This window comes from Chelonia mydas, chromosome 3 (assembly GCF_015237465.2).
Source record: "Chelonia mydas isolate rCheMyd1 chromosome 3, rCheMyd1.pri.v2, whole genome shotgun sequence".
NCBI classification, from domain to species: Eukaryota; Metazoa; Chordata; order Testudines; family Cheloniidae; genus Chelonia; species Chelonia mydas.
In genome coordinates, this window is record NC_057851.1 from 53,745,146 (window position 1) to 53,763,797 (window position 18,652).

General features: G+C 40.1%; 1 protein-coding gene across 5 annotated transcripts in view; it reads left to right on the top strand.

The window, feature by feature from the left end:
• FAM135A (family with sequence similarity 135 member A) overlaps nucleotides 1-18,652 on the top strand; it is a 145,473-nt gene that overhangs the window by 5,340 nt on the left and 121,481 nt on the right. For all 5 annotated transcript variants that reach the window (XM_027832720.3, XM_037894285.2, XM_037894284.2 and 2 more), the window contains exon 2: nucleotides 17,452-17,534. The gene's annotated coding sequence lies outside the window, so the exon portion shown is untranslated. The remainder of the gene's footprint in view (nucleotides 1-17,451; nucleotides 17,535-18,652) is intronic.

Consider the following 18,652-nt stretch of genomic DNA (forward strand, 5'->3'; position numbering starts at 1 on the left):
CCCAGACGCCCAAGAAAGTGGTTGGGGGGCCTTTGGCCACCCAGCCACTCCACCCCAGAAGATTGCACAAGCAACAGAAGGCTGGCATTCAATAAGTTTTTTTAAAGTTTTAAACTTTTAAAGTGCTGTGTAGCCTTGTCCTTCCCTCCTCCACCACCCCTCCTGGGCTACTTTGGGCAGTTATTCATCATACAAATAGGGGGATAAAGAAAGAATGCATGAATGTGAAGCAACAATGACTTTATTGCCTCTGCAAGTGGTAATCGAAGGGAGGAGGGGAGGGTGCTTAGCTTACAGGAAGGTAGAGTGAACCCAGGGAGGAGGGGGTTCCATCAAGGAGAAACCAACAGAACTCTCACACCGTAGCCTGGCCATTTCTGAAACTGGTTTTCAAAGTTTCTCTGATGTGCACCACGCCCTCCTGTACTCTTCTAACCGCTCTGGTGTCTGGCTGCGCGTAATCATCGGCCAAGTGATTTGCCTCAACCTCCCACCCTCCATAAACGTCTTCCCCCTTACTCTAACAGATATTGTGGAGCACACAGCAAGCAGTAATAACAGTGGGAATATTGGTTTCGCTGAGGTCTAACCGAGTCAGTAAACTGCGCCAGTGCACTTTTAAACATCCAAATGCACATTCTACCACCATTCTGCACTTGCTCAGCCTGTAGTTGAACAGCTCCTGACTACTGTCCAGGGTGCCTGTGTATGGCTTATGAGCCATGGCATTAAGGGGTAGGCTGGGTCCCCAAGGATAACTATAGGCATTTCAACATCCCCAACAGTTATTTTCTGGTCTGGGAATAAAGTCCTTCCTGCAGCTTTTGAAACAGACCAGAGTTCTTGAAGATGCGACATCATGTACCTTTCCCGGCCATCCCACATTGATGTTCTTGAAACGTCCCTTCTGATCCACCAGTGCTTGCAGCACTATTGAAAAGTACCCCTTTTGGTTTATGTACTTGCTGCGTTAGTGCTCCAGTGCCAAGATAGTGATATGGGTTCCGTCTATGGCCCCACCACAGTCAGGGAATCCCATTGCAGCAAAGCCATCCACTATGACCTGCACATTTCCCAGAATCACTACCCTTGATATCAGCACCTCAGTGATGGCGTTGGCTACTTGCATCACAGCAGCCCTCACAATAGATTTGCCCACTCCAAATTGATTCCCGACTGACCTGTAGCTGTCTGGTGTTGCAAGCTTCCACAGGGCTATCGCCACTCGCTTCTCAGCTGTGAGGGCTGCTCTCATCTTGGTATTCTTGCGTTTCAGGTCAGGGGAAAGCAAGTCACAAAGTTCCATGAAAGTGCCCTTACGCATGCGAAAGTTTCGCAGCCACTGGGAATCATCCCAGACCTGCAGCACTATGCGGTCCCACCAGTCTGTGCTTGTTTCCCGGGCCCAGAATCAGCGTTCCATGCCATGAACCTGCCCAAGTGACACCATGATGTGCACAATGCAGTGGCCCGTACTTTGTGAGAGGTCTATATCCATGTCCTCATCACTCTCGTCATCACGCTGCAGTCGCCTCCTCCTCGCCTGGTTTCATTTTTCTTGCAGGTTATGGTTCTGCATATTCTGCTGGATAACACGCACGGTGTTTATAGTACTCATAATTGCCGCGGTGATCTGAGTGGGCTCCATGTTCCCAGTGCTGTGGCGTCTGCGCTGAAAAAAGGCGCGAAACGATTGTCTGCCGTTGCTCTGATGGAGGGACGGGCGACTGACAACATGGCTTTCAGGGTTGGCTTACAGGGAATTAAAATCAACAAAGGGGGTGGCTTTGCATCAAGGAGAAACAGAATGGCCCCCTCAAGGACAGAACTCAAAATCCTGGGTTTAGCAGACTATTGATTTCACGGAGGGAGGGAGGAGAAAATGAATACAAAACAAATCTGGTCTATTTCTTGTTTTGATCCACTTCATCCATCTTTGTACATCTTGCTGGCAGCAGAGTGTGCAGTACGACTGCTGGCCATCGTCATCTCCTGGGTGCTTGGCAGAAGACAGTGCAGTATGACTGCTGGCCATCATCGTCTCCTAGCTGCTCATTAAAAGATGGTGCAGTAGGACTGCTGGCAGGACTGAATCGCCATGAGACGAAACTTAAAAGGGAAATGACCTGGCTGAGTCACTTCCATGTTTGCCCAGGCCCCCTGACCTCACCAAGGTCCGTTAAAAGAGCACCCTGGAGTGCATCAACGATGGCTACCAGTCATACTGTACTGCTGCTGCCAAAAGGCAATGAGCGGCTGCTGTGTAGCAGTGCAGTACTGTGTCTGCCAACACCCAGGCGACCTATGGTGATGGTGAGGTGAGTGGGCTTCTCTGCTTGGGTAACCCAGGAAAAAAGGCGCAAAACGATTGTCTGCTGTTGCCTTCACCGAGGGAAGGGGGGCTTGACTATATGTACCCATAGCCACCCGCGACAATGTTTTTGCCCCATCGGGCATTGGGATTTTTACCCAGAATTCAAATGGGTGGCGGAGACTGTGGAAACTGTGGGATAGCTACTCACAGTGCAACTCTCCAGAAGTCGATGGTTGCCTCAGTACTGTGGACACACTCCGCCGACTAAATGCCAGATAAATGCACTTAGAGCTTTTGTGTGGGGACACACACAATCGACTGTGTAAAAATGCTTTCTACAAAACCGACTGCTATAAATTTGACCTAATTTCATAGTGTAGACATTTGCACAGCATACATAGCAAATAAATGGAAATAACTTTAAAAATCTAATTATGATAATCTGTAGTGGTCGTGTTAGTAGTAAGAAAATATCAGTTTTAAAGCCATCTGCTTAAAAAAAAAGGGGGGGGGAGGGTTTTGTGTGTTTTTTTTTGTTTTTGCTTAAGGTCGACCTATTCTGTTTCTGTGTTTCCTGCTAGTCTTGGAGGGTAAACTTATCTCAGTTTGGGAGTCTGACCTCCTCCGTGCGGACAAGGCATGAGTTTGGGTTGTTTTTATTCTTGTTTTTTCTTTTTTTTTTTTTTTTTTAAGTCAGCCCACTGAGTTAATCTGAACGCATTTGCACTACTATTTTGGGGATCCAAAGGCAAATCCTATTCAATTTTTCATTTCTTGAGCTGGCAAGAGGTGAAAGTGTTACTGCGGTGATTCTTATTCCTGTAGAAGGGATTAAATTGTATTGCTAACAGTGGCATCGGAACAATTTTTATGATGATGCTGAAAGACATTAAACAAAATTGTAAACCTCTATATGATGGAAACCACTTAAAGCCAGGGGGTCTGCTGCACCCCCACTTCCAGCACCCTGATTGGTAATACAGACAGCGGTTAACATTTTGGTTGTGAAAAACAACTCAAAAGGGTGCCTGGCTCTTGTTGTAGGATGCTAACGCAATCAGAATCAGTAAGGGATCAATTCTGCTGGAGCATCGTTGCTATCTGTCGTGCTGGAACAATTCTTGGTTTATGGAAGAGTGCATTAAGTGCTTTAACCTACCTGTATAGCCCCTGCAAAAAAATTCCTTGAGCCTGTTCAACCTGAAAGGGCTATTCTATAAGAAGCAAATAAGAAATCAGACCTCAGTCATGTATCTTTGAACTTTGTATGAATGAGGCATAAGCCTATCATCATCTTCTTTCCATCTGAATCCTAGTGACTACCTTAGTCACTTTCTGAACATCCACATGAGAGAAATACACCACCAATCTACACCAGACAGGGTGCCTTAATTTGTGTTTGTTTTCATCCTTACTTCTGCTTTCCCCCCCAAGTCTTTCTAGGTTTCTTTCACAGCATAGTTCATCTTTCATTCCAGCTTCCCTCAGTCCCTAAGTCCCACTGCTGCTTAAGTCGATGTAAGTTACGTCAAACCCCCTCCCCCCCCAACGACGAAGTTTACATCGACCTAACACAGTGTCTACACCACACTGTGTCAGCAGGAGATGCTCTCTTCCTTCCGCCTCTCAGGGAGGTGGAGTACTGAAGTTCACGGGAGAACGCGCTCCCATCGATTTATCGTGTCTTCACCAGACCAGCTAAATTGATGCCAGTGCATCAACAGGCCCTCAGTACTGGCTTGTAACTGATTAAAATAATAGAACATGTGTTAAATAGTATTCTTTGAAATGATTTAAATTAGTTTATGTGAAATGTAGTACTTTAAATCCAGTTACAGAAACTGACTGACATAGTGAATGAAAGGTATTAGTTATTTTTCATAGGGAGAATGAGATGCTGCATTTAGTGAAATTAATATGGTATCCTTAAATCTAGCTCAGGTAAAAAATACATAATTTATGTTGTCATTGTTAGAATTTGGCATGAATAGTAGTCGGTTATGATTGGGAATATGCAAGGACTAAGCTAATGTAGTGGATGAATTGCTTTTTCTACCAGGGGATGGACCTTTTAAGGTCAAGATTAAAATTAATTGCAGTGGAGGAAGTTAGAACTAAAGATTTTATTACCAACATCCTTTTTAAAAAATGTTATTTGTATGGACTAGTGCCCCTCATTCTTTCTTCACCTGTAAACCAAAATAATTTGCCTTCTCTTTTTGTGATCGCAGACCTACCCACCTTTTTGTCCTTTGTCTCCCTTGTCTCAGAATTCTTTTGGGATATTTGACTTAAAAAAAAAAAAAAAAAGCACGAAAGGCTGTAATGCAGTCCTACCAAATTCTACTCTCTCAATCAACCAAGGGGTGGGAGTTTCAGTTATTTATTTTATGGGTACATAAAGTATCATTAAAGCTTTCATTATCTTGATAGAGGCAGATGAACAGTGTTTTTTGTGTATGAGCAGGTAAATGCTCTTGACAGTTTTGCTAATCCACTGTTACATGTGATAAATAGTCAGTTTAGTAAATTCATTGTGCCAGCCCACAAATGTCCAAAGGAGGCATTTACATTCAGTGCAAATTAGGGCTGTCAGACGATTAAAAAAAATTAATCGCAATTAATCACGCAATTAATAATAGAATACCATTTATTTAAATAGTTTTGGATATTTTCTACATTTTAAAATATTGATTTCAATTACAACACAGAATGCAAAGTGTACAGTACTCACTTTATATTTATTTTTGGTTACAAATATTTGTGGTGTAAAAAACAAAAGTAATAGTAGTTTTCAGTTCACCTAATACAATGTAGTGCAATCTCTTTATAATGGAAGTTGAACTTACAAAAGCAGAATTATGTACAAAAAAACCCCTGTATTAAAAAATAAAACAATGTAAAATTTTAGAGCCTACAAGTCCACTCAGTTGTGCTTCTTGTTCAGCCAATCGCTCAGACAAACAAGTTTGTTTACATTTGCAGGAGATAATGCTGCCTGCTTCTTGTTTACAATGTCATGTGAAAGTGAGAACAGCCGTTCGCATGGCACTGTTGTAGCCTGCATCGCAAGATATTTATGTGCCAGAGGCACTAAAGATTCATATGTCCCTTCATGCTTCAACCACCATTCCAGAGGACATGTGTCCATGCTGATAATGAGTTCTGCTCGATAACCATCCAGAGCAGTGCGGACCGACGCATATTCATTTTCATCATCAGAGTCAGATGCCATCAGCGGAAGGTTGCTTTTCTTCTTCGGTGGTTCGGGTTCTGTAATTTCCGGATCAAAGTGTTGCTCTTTTCAGACTTCTGAAATCATGCTATACACCTTGTCCCCCTCACGTTTTGGAAGGCACTTCAGATTCTTAAACCTTGGGTCGAGTGATGTAGCTATCTTTAGAAATCTCACATTGGTACCTTTTTTGTGTTTTGTCAAAGCTGCAGTGAAAGTGTTCTTAAAAGGAACAACATGTGCTGGGTCATCATCCGAGACTGCTGCAACATGAAATATATGGCAGAATGTGGGTAAAACAGAACAGGAGACATACAATTCTCCTCCAAGGAGTTCAGCCACAAATTTAATTCATTCATTATTTTTTTAATGAGTGTCATCAGCATGGATGCATGTCCTCTGGAATGGTGGCCGAAGCATAAAGGGGCATACGAATGTTTGGCATATGAATGTTTAGCATATCTGGCACATAAATACCTTGCAATGCCAGCTACAAAAGTGCCGTGGGAACGCCTGTTCTCACTTTCAGGTGACATGGTAAATAAGAAGTGGGCAGCAGTATCTTCCATAATGTAAACAAACTTGTTTGTCTTAGCGATTGGCTGAACAAGAAGTAGTACTGAGTGGACTTGTAGGCTCTATAATTTTACATTGCTTTATTTTTGAATGCAGTTATGTAACAAAAATATCTACATTTGTAAGTTGCACTTTCACCATAAAGAGATTGTACTACAGTACTTGTATGAGGTGAAATGAAAAATACTATTCGTTTTGTTTGCATTTTTGCAGTGCAAATATTTGTAATAAAAAATAATATAAAGTGAGTACAGTCTACATTGTATACTGTGGTGTAATTGAAATCAATATATTTGAAAATGTAGAAAAACATCCACAAATATTCAATAAATTTCAATTGGTATTTAATTGTTTAACAGTGCGATTAAAACCGCGTTTAATTTTTTTGAGTTAATTGCGTGCATTAACTGCAATTAATCGACAGCCCTAGTGCAAATACATTTGAGTTCACATTGATTTTTCTTTTAGACAACATATGTTCTTCTTGAAAATTTCATGAATTGCATGTTAACCAATGCTACATATTAACTAGACATAAATATGATATTACATTTGTTTTTTTCCTTATTGTAAGAGTAAGGAAGGGGTATGAGGTTTTGGTTTTTGTTTTTAAATTTTTTGATTTTGTAGAAAATGTCATAACTCCTAGAAAGTGACTTTGCATCTGGGAAACTCTCCATACATCCATAGCAAAAATCAGTGGGTTTGATCCTGCAAACACTTACATGAGCAATCCCATTGACTACAGTCAGACTATTTATGAGTAAGGACCATCTGTGAGAGTGATTCCACGGTCAAGCTCCGTGGCTCTGATTCAGCACAACACTTAAGCATGTGCTTAAGCTCCACTGAAGTGGGACTTAAGCACACACTTTGCTGAACAGAAATGCAGTTAAGCACTTGCTTAGTGTTTTGCTGTATTCGGCTCAATGCAGATCTTCTATTTGGCATAGAACAATTTCTCACTTTCAGGTACATCCTGAAGTAAACTGTATAGAAAACTACAGATTTTTTTTATTTCGAAATTGGGAATTAAATAGAGATGCACACTCTCTCATTTCTAACTATGACTGCAGATATTTGTTACAGTAAATACAGTTTTATAAATACATGTAGAAATGTCTTTCTTAATAATTCTTTCTCACAGAACAATGCATGAAGCATCCAACAATAAAAATAACAGGGCCTACAACAAGGAAGCAGGAAGGGAGGAAAAGAGTTTTTTTTTTTCCACTCTTTGGGGTCAGTGAGAAGTCGGGGAGCAAGTTGTGTTTATTTTAAGCAGAAAATAGAAAACTATGACAGCACACTTCCTATGGCAATCACAGATGGAAATACAGGGAATTAATGAAACAGCTGTGACTTCAGTTTGTAGGTAGAACACAGATTGAAATATGCCAAATATAAACACAGTGTGAGAGATGGAATAAAACCACATCAGTCACTTTAATCTTCACCAGATAATTCTATTTTATAGTCTGTGTTCAGTTTCCTTTTTTCATCGCTCTTGGAAGTTTTGGAGTGGAGGATACATCTCAAAACAGAAATGTTTTATTGTTATACTTTTGTCAGAAACAGGATACAGAGAACTCCTCATCAACATTTTTATTTTCCTCCTTTGCAGGATTTGTATAAAGAAAACTAAAAATAGCGTTCTGTATTTATTTTAATTTTGAGTGATTTATCTTGGATTCTCTTCCTGTCTCGAGAATCATTAAAAGGGGCAATTACAGTACCTTCAGCAACATATTTACCTTCTAACATTTTGGTGACTGTGGTAGTATCTTCTGATATTTATTTATACAATCGTCCTTCATATTAGAAACAACACAGTAGAGTTTTATTTTCTATAATATTCATCAATTGTGCAGGAACCTTCCTTGCTGTGATTTTGACATTTCTGAAATATGGAGCTGTCTTGTTAATCAGAGTCAACCCATTCACACTGATCAGCTCTTGGCCTTTGTTTTACAAGTCTTCTTAATTTCCTAAATATGTCCCATTACCTGGCTTAATACAGGTTCTTTGGCCTTGGTGTACAGAATGTCAGATAAGATGATACAGTGGTCTCTTCTGGCCTGAAAATGCCTGAATCTCTCTGTTCCCCTCTGCCCCCGCATATGTTGTAGGTGACTCTCCACTGTTTAAGCTACAGAATCTATGACTCTCCACTGTTTAAGCTACAGAATCTATGTAGTAACCCTGGCACTGGCACCATGCACCTGCTGCAGCTGTGAAGTAGCAGCACAGAATGCTGTCCTGGGGAGAGGGACAACCAAGGGACGGCAGCTTGATCTGGGGACGGGGTTTGGAATCCGCTCCGAAGGGGAAGCTGGAAGAAGCTATTAGAGAAGAAGGAGGGAAGGAGAAGAATCTGGATGCTGAGCTAGTGGATGAACTGGAGCTGGGGTAGGAGGTGAGGTGATAAAAGTACAGGAGAGTAAAAGTAGCAGACTTCGAAGTGAGAAGAAGGAAAGTAGGAAAGGTTTCAGGTCACGTGAAACATTAAAAAATAGACTTGGGTGTGTGAGCAGACACTATTCGAGAAGGGAAGTAAAGGGAAATAAAATCTACCAACATACTAGAGAGTCTCAAGGGAAATAACTGAAAGGAAATATAATTGGTGAAAAAAGGAATTGATCAAAACGCTGTTATACGAAAACAGTAAATGAGAAACCCATCCAGGAATGACCTAAACAGAGAGAGTGACTGTCTGAACTTCTGTTGATGGAATACAGTTCAAAGGTCCCTAATAGACAAGTGGGAGCCCATTTGGTGAAAAACCCTGCTTTTGGATAAACTTGATGCAAAGAGGTACAGCCACAGGAACATCAAATCTAAGGAGCATTTCAAGCCAAAGAGAAGCAGGGAACAGGACAGAAAGAATGGAGCTGGATTTACAGCAAAGGAGAGGAAAAGTTGATTCTTCTCTGAAATCACAGTATATTGTTGAGTAATCTCTTTTGTTCTTGTTAATAATGCATTTGCTATTTACTGCACAGAGTAAGGAAGATTAGCATGTACAAGTTTGCAAAAGTTAATGTATTGGTAACCTATAGTTCATTATTATCAGTAGTAAGTACTTGGTAATGTGCTATATTACTTAGCCTTCTGGTACAATTTTTGGGTTTTCTCTGATAATTTTAAATTTTTAGAACTTCATCCCTTTTGTCTTGGTTTGCCTCTGCCTCTCCTTGCAGTTAGCAGAGTCTAGCCTAACTGGGTAATTGCAAATGGGCATCACAAACAGGATACCCATCTTAAAACAACATAAGTCAGTCAGGAGGCAATGCAGGAGAAAGTAAGAATGCTAACTTCAAGAACCTTAACTCTGTCCCACAATCATCATCCCAGATCGAGAGTCACATTATGCACAATTGTTGTTAGGTGTGGAAGGAGTTGATTTTTTTTTTATTGGTAAGTATCAGTAATCATCAATTTCACCATGTTGGAATTAATATTTGAAATTATTAATATTGATATGGAAGATCACCAAATACTAATTTAACCATAAATTCCTTTAAATTCAATAAAGGCCATATAGTATTTATACAACTGCTCTAAACATGCCTAAAAAGCCTAACTAGTAAGAAATTTACTACATTCAAACAGTAACAAACCATTTATAAGCATTTTGATCAAGATACTTACAAATGGGCTAACCTCAGGGGTGCTTAGATCCACATTGGTTGGCTCCAGCATAGTCAAGCAAGTATTAGCAATAAATCCTTTAAAAGTTTACTTTTTATACCATTTAACAAACATATGATGTCATTGCCAGTTACTGACTTCATCTAAAAACCAATTGGAGACAATTCACATTTATTTCCAGTTTTAATCCAGATAAGATTTACAGCCTCCTTTATTCCCAAGGCCTTTCCTTTCTTATCTCTTCCCCTCCCTCCCAATCGCCCTGCTTTACCGGCAGAACAGTGGGAAGATTTGGGCTTGTTTCTCTTAAGACAGTTTTTCATTGTCTTGTTACTATAGCTTTTTATTTTATTAGTTAGTTTTACAGCCATACATTCTTCCCATCCACTACAAGTAATATTACTTCTTATTCTCACAGCCTTCTTTTACTTCCTGGTTGGGACCTTCTTTACAATACTTATATAGATCCTTAACCAAACTTAAGCAAACTTTAATTCTTTAATTTCATACTTATCCTACACACCATATACACACAAACTGACCAAAACATTTCTATTGATGATAATCAAAATATTCAGATAGGCAAAGTAAGAAAAATGCTGCTTGAGAGCTTATTAGAGTCTGATTTAAGGCTATTTACTTTTTATTTTTTGGCAATTTGGGTTTCAGTGGTTATAGGATTCAAAAAGTTAAAGCTTTATGTCTATTATTATAAAATCTATCATAAAATTGTCTTACCCCACCCCCCAGTTTCCTGCAACTGTGAAAATAAAAATAGAAACAAATGCCTAAATAAACATTGATATTATCCATTGAACTTATAAAAATAAAAATTGAATTCTGCCATGCCTAACTATTGTACACTTCATTGCTAACAATGCCACCTAAATAATACAGGTCTCTACCAAAATTGATCATTTTCTAATATTTCTCTATTTTAGTGTTACACTTTTTGTCCAGTGGGTCAAGGTCCCTGTGAATATGGTCATTTAAAGCTATATAACTATGTGGCTTGCCTAACTATACTTAGCTATTTAAGTGTGTCACACTTAGTTTTAGATAAATTATCCATGTTTTTAAACCTTTCTAAAGCCCATGGGCAAACTCTGAAAGTGCACAAGATCTCTGATACATGCAGCCACAGGCTATGGAAATAAGCTACACAGAGAGCGGTAGAATTTGGGTCTTCCTCAGTTAGTCCTAATCCGATGTTTACTCTGTTAGACCACACTACCATCCTTAATGGATGTTCTTGTTGTCTAGGTAGCCTTATGTAGTCAAAGTTAAGGTGGTTGTTTCCCTTACTTTGCAACTTTTAAAAATAGGATCTTTTTGTGGGGGGAGGTGGAGGAGAACAAAAAACACATGCCACCTTTTAAAACTCCTTATATTTGAAAGTGTTCTGATGCTTCAAGCATTAAACTCGAACTTTTTGACTATAAACGGAAATATTAAAAAGTTTAAAATAATAAAGGTGGTTCTTGTTCCTGCTGGGGAAAAAATAAGTTATTGAACTGTTTAGAAGCTTACATGAGAATAGGAATGGGTGGAGTCAATGGCGATTTGATAGAGGAGCATGTGGCTAGTGAGTAGGATCAGCTGTCTGTATGTTCTGGGGGGAAATTGGTGAAACTATGAGTGATAAGGAAGGCATTGTTTGCTAAAATCCAAATACCTGGAAGATGAGTGGGGCTTCTTATAACCTGAATTTGTACAGGAGTTCATCTTATTTTTTATTCTTCATAACATTGTATTTAATAGGTCATTTGTCATTCTAACTGAAATAAATTTGAAAGCTGCAAACTGGTGTTTACCAAACATCAGTGTCTGAATTTCTGACTCAACATGACAAGTAAACAGCAGAAAAAAACAATTCAAATTAATAACTATTCTAATGTAAATGTTCTCATTAGTAGTTTAAATAGTAACATTAAAAGGATTCATGCTCCTCTCAAAAAGCACAGAAAACTGGTTCCTTTGGATTCATCAAGATCACCAAATGTGTGACTAAATGTGCTGCTGAAGGTGTTAGAGCTGATCATTAAGTATGAAACATTTTTAAGGCCATTGTTTCTGAAACATATACATGATCATTTTAAGTCTCTGCGAGGCCTTCTCACAGCTCATCGATATTGGCTTTGTTTTAGAGCAGTCTGTCTATTTTAGACACTCAAAAAAGTTGCAAAGATCGGTTTATTCATAAAAGCAACAAAGGCAAAAGTTGGACTTGATAAGGTTGCTACATTCCTTTATGCTAACTTTACCTTCAGTGTAGCACAATATTAGAGAGACATGATTGAAGTACTTTGTCCTAGAAATAATTCTGCACACAAATTTTAATTCTAATCCACTTCTAGATGCTGCAAGTGAAAAAATAGAGAGAAAATTAAAGGAATTACTCTAACATTAATGCAAGATGGTTAGTCTGTTTTGATAATGACTATAAGCATCCATTCAAATAAAAATGGTATTGGCTTTGCAACTGAAAAGAAAATTGTCCAAGTTGCTAGAGATGCCATCTGGGAATTCAGAGTAAAGTATGGCTCTTTGCCACTTGTTCAGTCATCTCAGGATGAGAACATATCAGGTGTTATCATCCTATACTTATGATGTATAGGTGTTTACACATACTATTTAAACATTTCTGAAGAAGAAGTAACATTTAATACTCTAAAGCAGTGTTTCCCAAACTTGGGACGTCGCTTGTGCAGGGAAAGGCCCTGTACGTCCCACGGCCTGCGCCACTTCCTGCAGCCCCTGTTGGCCGGGCACAGCGATCAGCCAGACCTTTAGAAAGGTAAACAAACTGGCCAGGCCCGCCACAAGCCTTTCCCTGCACAAGCGGCATCCCAAGTTTTGGAAACACTACTCTAAAGCAAGTTGTGAAATGTGAAAAATTTTTCTGTGACCATCACCTCCTTTATGGTCACCGGTCTGAAGAAGGTGGTCCAGATGACACTTGGTGGATCTCACAGGAAGATTGTATCTCTATTAGGGTTGCCAGTTTTGGTTAGATGTATTCCTGGAGGTTTCCTCGCATGACATAAGCTTTAATTAAAGATTCTTTAATTCCTGGAGAGGCCAGGATAATCCTGGAGACTCGGCAACCCTAATATCTACATTTATATCAAACTACTATAAACATTTTGAAATTAGCACTGAAAAGTTTAGGACTTTGATCGAAACATAGTATATATTGTGCAAAAATGGAACTCGAGGCTCTACATTTAAAAAACAAGCAAAGGTTTCCAAGAAATTGGACAGATGAAGAACATATTACATGATTATTATAGCCTCAGCAGAAATCTGATTTGATCAAATTAGTAACAAAAAATGAAGATGCTAAGGAAATACCATAACTGATACCAAATAAAGGTCATAGGTTGACTCCATAACAGGATAAAAAGGCTATGTGTCTCATGAATTGTCAGTCTGAGTTTGTTCCTTTTTTCTCCTAGCATTTAAAACCAAACACCTAAACCTGTGTGCAAAGAATGTTGTGTTAAAGTTCCTTCCATCAAAATAGTGAAAAATAGCAGAAGACAGAACAGTTGAATTCAGAATTCTGTCAATTTTAAAAGGCCTGTATTCATATACAAACAGCTTGGAATCAATTGGGCATGTTTTTAGCACATTTAAATTAGGTAGTGAAAAAGTAAATAAGGCTTTGATCCAGCTCTCCCATCTCTACATGTATTCCCTTGCAACTGCATGAAGCCTCAGTGGAATCACTGGTGCCACAGGTGCTGGCTTCCCCCTTTCCATGGGGGTGCTCTACTCCTGCTCAGCCCCTGCCACCTCCACCCCTTCCCCCAAACCTCCACCCTCGCCCTGCCTCTGCTCTGCCCGAGGCCCCACCCTGTCTCTTCCCACCCCTACTCTGCCCCATCCTGCCTCTTCCTGCCCAGTTTCACCCTCTTCCCCGAAGTGCGACCAGTCTCTGCTCCTCCCCTCCCAACCAGCGTCTCCCGCATGCCGTGGAACAGCTGATTGTGGCGGGCAGGAGGCGCTGGGAGGAGTTGATTGGTAGGGCCACCGGCAGACGGGATGCGCTGGTGAGCTGGCTGCCGGTGGGTGCTAAGCAACCTCGCTACGTCGTTCAGATGTGAAAAATTCACCCCCCAGAGACATGTAACTAAGCTGACCTTCGCCTCGATGTAGAGACTGCTAGGTCAATGGAAGAATTCTTGAGGGGGTGGCTACCAGTGTTCCCTCTAATGTTTAACAGGCCGTGTGCACAAAAAATTTGTTCTGTGCTGCCGCCGAAGCAAAAAAAGAAAAAAAAAAAAAAGCCGGAGTGCCAAAGCCGGAGTGCGCGGGGTGTTTTGCCGTGTGCGCAGGGTTTAAGATCTGTGTGCAGGTGAACACGCGCACAGCTTAGAGGGAACAGTGGTGCCTACTACAGTGACAGAAAAACCCCTTCCGTCGCTGTATTAAGTGTACTCTGCAGTACTACACTGCGTAGCTCTGTTTTAGCCATGTTTAGCTTGAGTCGATGGCTAGACGTCAATGAGGCATGTCAGACAGTTTGAGATTTTAGTTATAGCACATGAAGACGTTTCTGGAGTAGTGAGGTAGATCTGTGAGTTGTCGCCTGTTAGGAGCTTATTCCTTCACTCTCTTACTTCCCTGGTCCTTCTCACATGAACAGAGAGCAACAATACCCGAAGTCCAAAGGTGCAAACAATTCGATGTTTATTGGGGTGAACTTCCAGCAAGCATGATTCCAGTTTCCTTCCTTAGTATCCTGCTTCCCAGCTCTGACACCACAGAGCCTTACACCTGTGTCCCTGTTCCCATTCCTGCCCTTAGCAAAACATGATTCCAATTTCCTTACTCCCATTCCCTGTTCCCATTTCCCCCTTTAGCAAAACATGGTTCCAATTTCCTTACCCCCATTCCCTGTTCCCATCTCCCCCACCCACACGCCCACCCCCTCCCACCCACACCTACTCACTTCCTCATTGACTACAGATTATATAGTAAAACTTGAGTTCTGCTTAGCTATACCTTAACCAATCATTTTCCTGAAATTTAACTAACCAAATCCTAACATATTGTAACATGATTATGTAACCAATTATATCCCACCACCTTAATTAGTTTACACCCAGCAAAATTAATTATACAGCAGACAGGAACAATCACAGAACCAGACAGAGATTATACAGACAAACAATAGCAAAGTGGGAACTATAATGACAAAACAATACAGAAGTGAGGATTTCACATCCCAACTATTGATAAGTGAGTTCTTGCCAGACAGGATGCTATCAAACTAAGTTTCCTTTTACATTTTCTAGGCACTTCCCTTTCTCTGGAGGTGATAGGAATTATCAGGACAGGATTGTATTCCTAACAGCCCAATAGCACTTTCTTTCAATGTGACTAGTTTGGAATGTGAGGATGTGACCGGTCGCTTCCTAGCTTATGGCTGCCTCTGCTGCTTAGCCAAAGGCCTTAGCCTAAGCACAGGGCCTCAGACTGTCACAGTAAGAGAAGGCCCTTACACCAGCAGACAGTGATTTTGATTCTTTCTTTTATACCTCTAGAACTAGCCAAGTGATAAGAATACACGTAAATTCTTAAAGTACAGGCCTTTGCAGACAGGCCTGAATATCTATATCCTAACATCACCATATAGATGCAAAAAGAACAGGAGTACTTGTGGCACCGTAGAGACTAACAAATTTATTTGAGCATAAGCTTTTGTGGGCTACAGCCCACTTCATCGGATGCATGTAGTGGAAAGTACAGTAGGACAATTTTATGTACACAGAGAACATGAAACAATGGGTGTTACCATACACACTATAACGAGAGTGATCAGGTAAGGTGAGCTATTACCAGCAGGAGAGAAAAAACAAAATAAAACCCTTTTGTAGTGAGAATCAAGATGGGCCATTTCCAGCAGTTGACAAGAACGTGTAAGGAACAGTAGGGGGGGAAATAAACATGGGGAAATAGTTTTACTTTGTGTAATGACACATCCACTCCCAGTCTTTATTCAAGCCTAATTTAATGGTGTCCAGTTTGCAAATTAATTCCAATTCAGCAGTCTCTTGTTGAAGTCTGTTTTTGAAGTTTTTTTGTTGTAATATTGCGACTTTTAGGTCTGTAATCGAGTGACCAGAGAGATTGAAGTGTTCTCCGACCGGTTTTTGAATGTTATAATTCTTGATGTCTGATTTGTGTCCATTTATTTTTTTACGTAGAGACTGTCCGGTTTGGCCAGCGTACATGGTAGAGGGGGCAATGCTGGCACATATCACAGTGGTAGATGTGCAAGTGAACGAGCCTCTGATAGTGTGGCTGATGTGATTAGGCCCTATGATGGTGTCCCCTGATATGTGGATACAGTTGGCAACGGGCTTTGTTGCAAGGATAGGTTCCTAGGTTAGTGTTTTTTGTTTTGTAGTTCTCCTGTTCTTTTTGCGGATACAGACTAACATAGCTGCTACTCTGAAACCCACCATATAGATGGTAATTGAATTTGTGTTTGCTTAAGTTGCAAAGGGAGATAAGGTGTAGAGGGAGAAGAGAGGGGGACCAAGGACAGAGGCCTGTAGAACTCTCCCCAAAAAGTTGGAGGACTATCCTCCACAGGTTTCAGAGTAACAGCCGTGTTAGTCTGTATTCGCAAAAAGAAAAGGAGTACTTGTGGCACCTTAGCGACTAACCAATTTATTTGAGCATAAGCTTTCGTGAGCTACAGCTCATTTCATCGGATGCATCAGGACATCCTCCACAGGACTCACTGAAGGAGCAGTAAGAGACATAGGAGAAGCACAAGATTACAAGCTCGTGTAATATACTGTCTTCTCTCCTCCCTTCATCGTTTTATGTATTTCTGCTCTTCAGACTCTTCTCACTGTGTTTTTAGTGGCTGTGATGGTAACCTGCTTCCTCAGAATTTAAATTGTGATTGAATTGCTAGGATTTTAGGACTAAAAATGTCAACTACTCAACTTGAGTTTTTTCCAAGTTGTTATCCTATTGTATATCTTAAACCATTTTTGAAAACGAGTGTGGGGAAATATGTATTACACACTCTGTAAGCAAAAGAAGTGAAATCCTGTCCCTATTGATGTCAATGGGGGTTTTGCCAGTGACATTAGTGGGAGCAGGCTTTCACCCCAAATCCTTGGGATTGAAAGGCACTGCGTTAAGAATGACCCACCAAGAAAAATGCCCATTTTGAGAAATTGCATGTATATTTTTTTATACTGTACTTTTATTCGTTGATTTTTTTTTCCCTTCTGAAGCTAAGGCAACAATAGTTTAAATTTTATAGCTGTACAAGCCTACAGAAGTAAGCTTGGGCACTATTTCTCTGCAGTTGAGAGAGATACAGAAAGGAAAACTGTAATCTGTTTGAACCATCCTTAATAAAAAGAAGTAGAGTTCAGTATATTGAAATATGTCTGAATCCTGTTCTCTGCCTGCCTGAAATCCAAAGAAGATTGGGAAAATAAGTCTCTGACAGTACTTTCATTCACTTAAACGCCTGGATTGTTCACGAATATGGTGGAGATAGACTTATTCTTCACTAACATTTTGTTAACATATTACCTTCAAACACATGAGGAAAAGTTAGGAAAAATAGTGGATGTTGAGCTATGTGTGCTTACATTAAGAGGTACAATTAATTATTATTATTATTCTTTTTTTTTAGTGTAAACATGTTTTTGATCGCAGTAATGGAGAATTGGAAGACTGATTATTTCACATATTAAAATGGATTGTTTACCAGTAGAGGTAAGAAACAAAGATTCTTCTTCTAATAGTTTATTGACCCTCTTTTGTTACCTAACATCCGTGCAACTCCTACTACAGCCAGTGAGAATTAAAGATGTAAATGAAAGCAGAATTTTGGTCCTTAGTATAGTATAGAATAGAATGATTGTAACTGACATCTGAATGTAAGCATTTCCATTCTTAATGCTTAATACTATTGAATTTCAAAATGATCTTCAGATTTTACCTGTATTAAAAGAACTAGACACAGTACAGTAGAACTTCAGAGTTTCGAACTCCAGAATTTTGAACTGACTGGTCAACCACACACCTGATTTGGAACTAGAAGTATGCAATCAGGCAGCAGCAGAGTCAAAAAACAAAAAGCAAATGCAGTACAGTACTGTGTTAAACATAAAACTATTAAAAAAAAAAGGGGAAAGTTTTTAATAAAAAAAATTTGACAAGGTAAGAAAACTGTTTCTATGCTTGTTTCATTTAAATTAAGATGGTTAAAAGCAGAATTTTTCTTCTGCGTGGTAAGGTTTCAAAGCTGTATTAAGTCAATGTTCAATTGTAAACTTTGGAAAGAACAACCATAATGTTTTGGTTAGAGTTATGAACGACCTCCATCTCCAAGATGTTCGTAACTCTGAGGTTCTACTGTACTTTTACTAAAACCTTGCATTAGTTCTGGTCTTTGCATTAAGATACACTTCACTTTCATTATAAGGTCTGTTGTAATCTATGTCTGATGTTTACATAACTGCACTGACTCCTGTTGTGTGCAATGTGGTTGTAGCTCGGGATATTAGAGAGACACACTGGATGAGGTAATATCTTTTATTGGACCAGCTTCCTTTTGTGGTAGAGGCAAGCTTTAGAGCCACACCAGTCTGAAGAAGACTGTGTGGCTCGAACACTTGTTGCTGGCTATGTCTGTACTACTGCGGTAAGTCGACCTATGCTACACAACTCCAGCTACGTGAGTAACGTAGCTGGAGTCAACGTACCTTAGGTCGAGTTACTGCGGGGGATCGATGGGAGAAAATCTCCCGTCAACTTACCTTACTCTTCTCATTGGGCGTAGAGTACAGGGGTTGACTGGAGAGTGATCTGCAGTTGATTGCGGGGGGGGG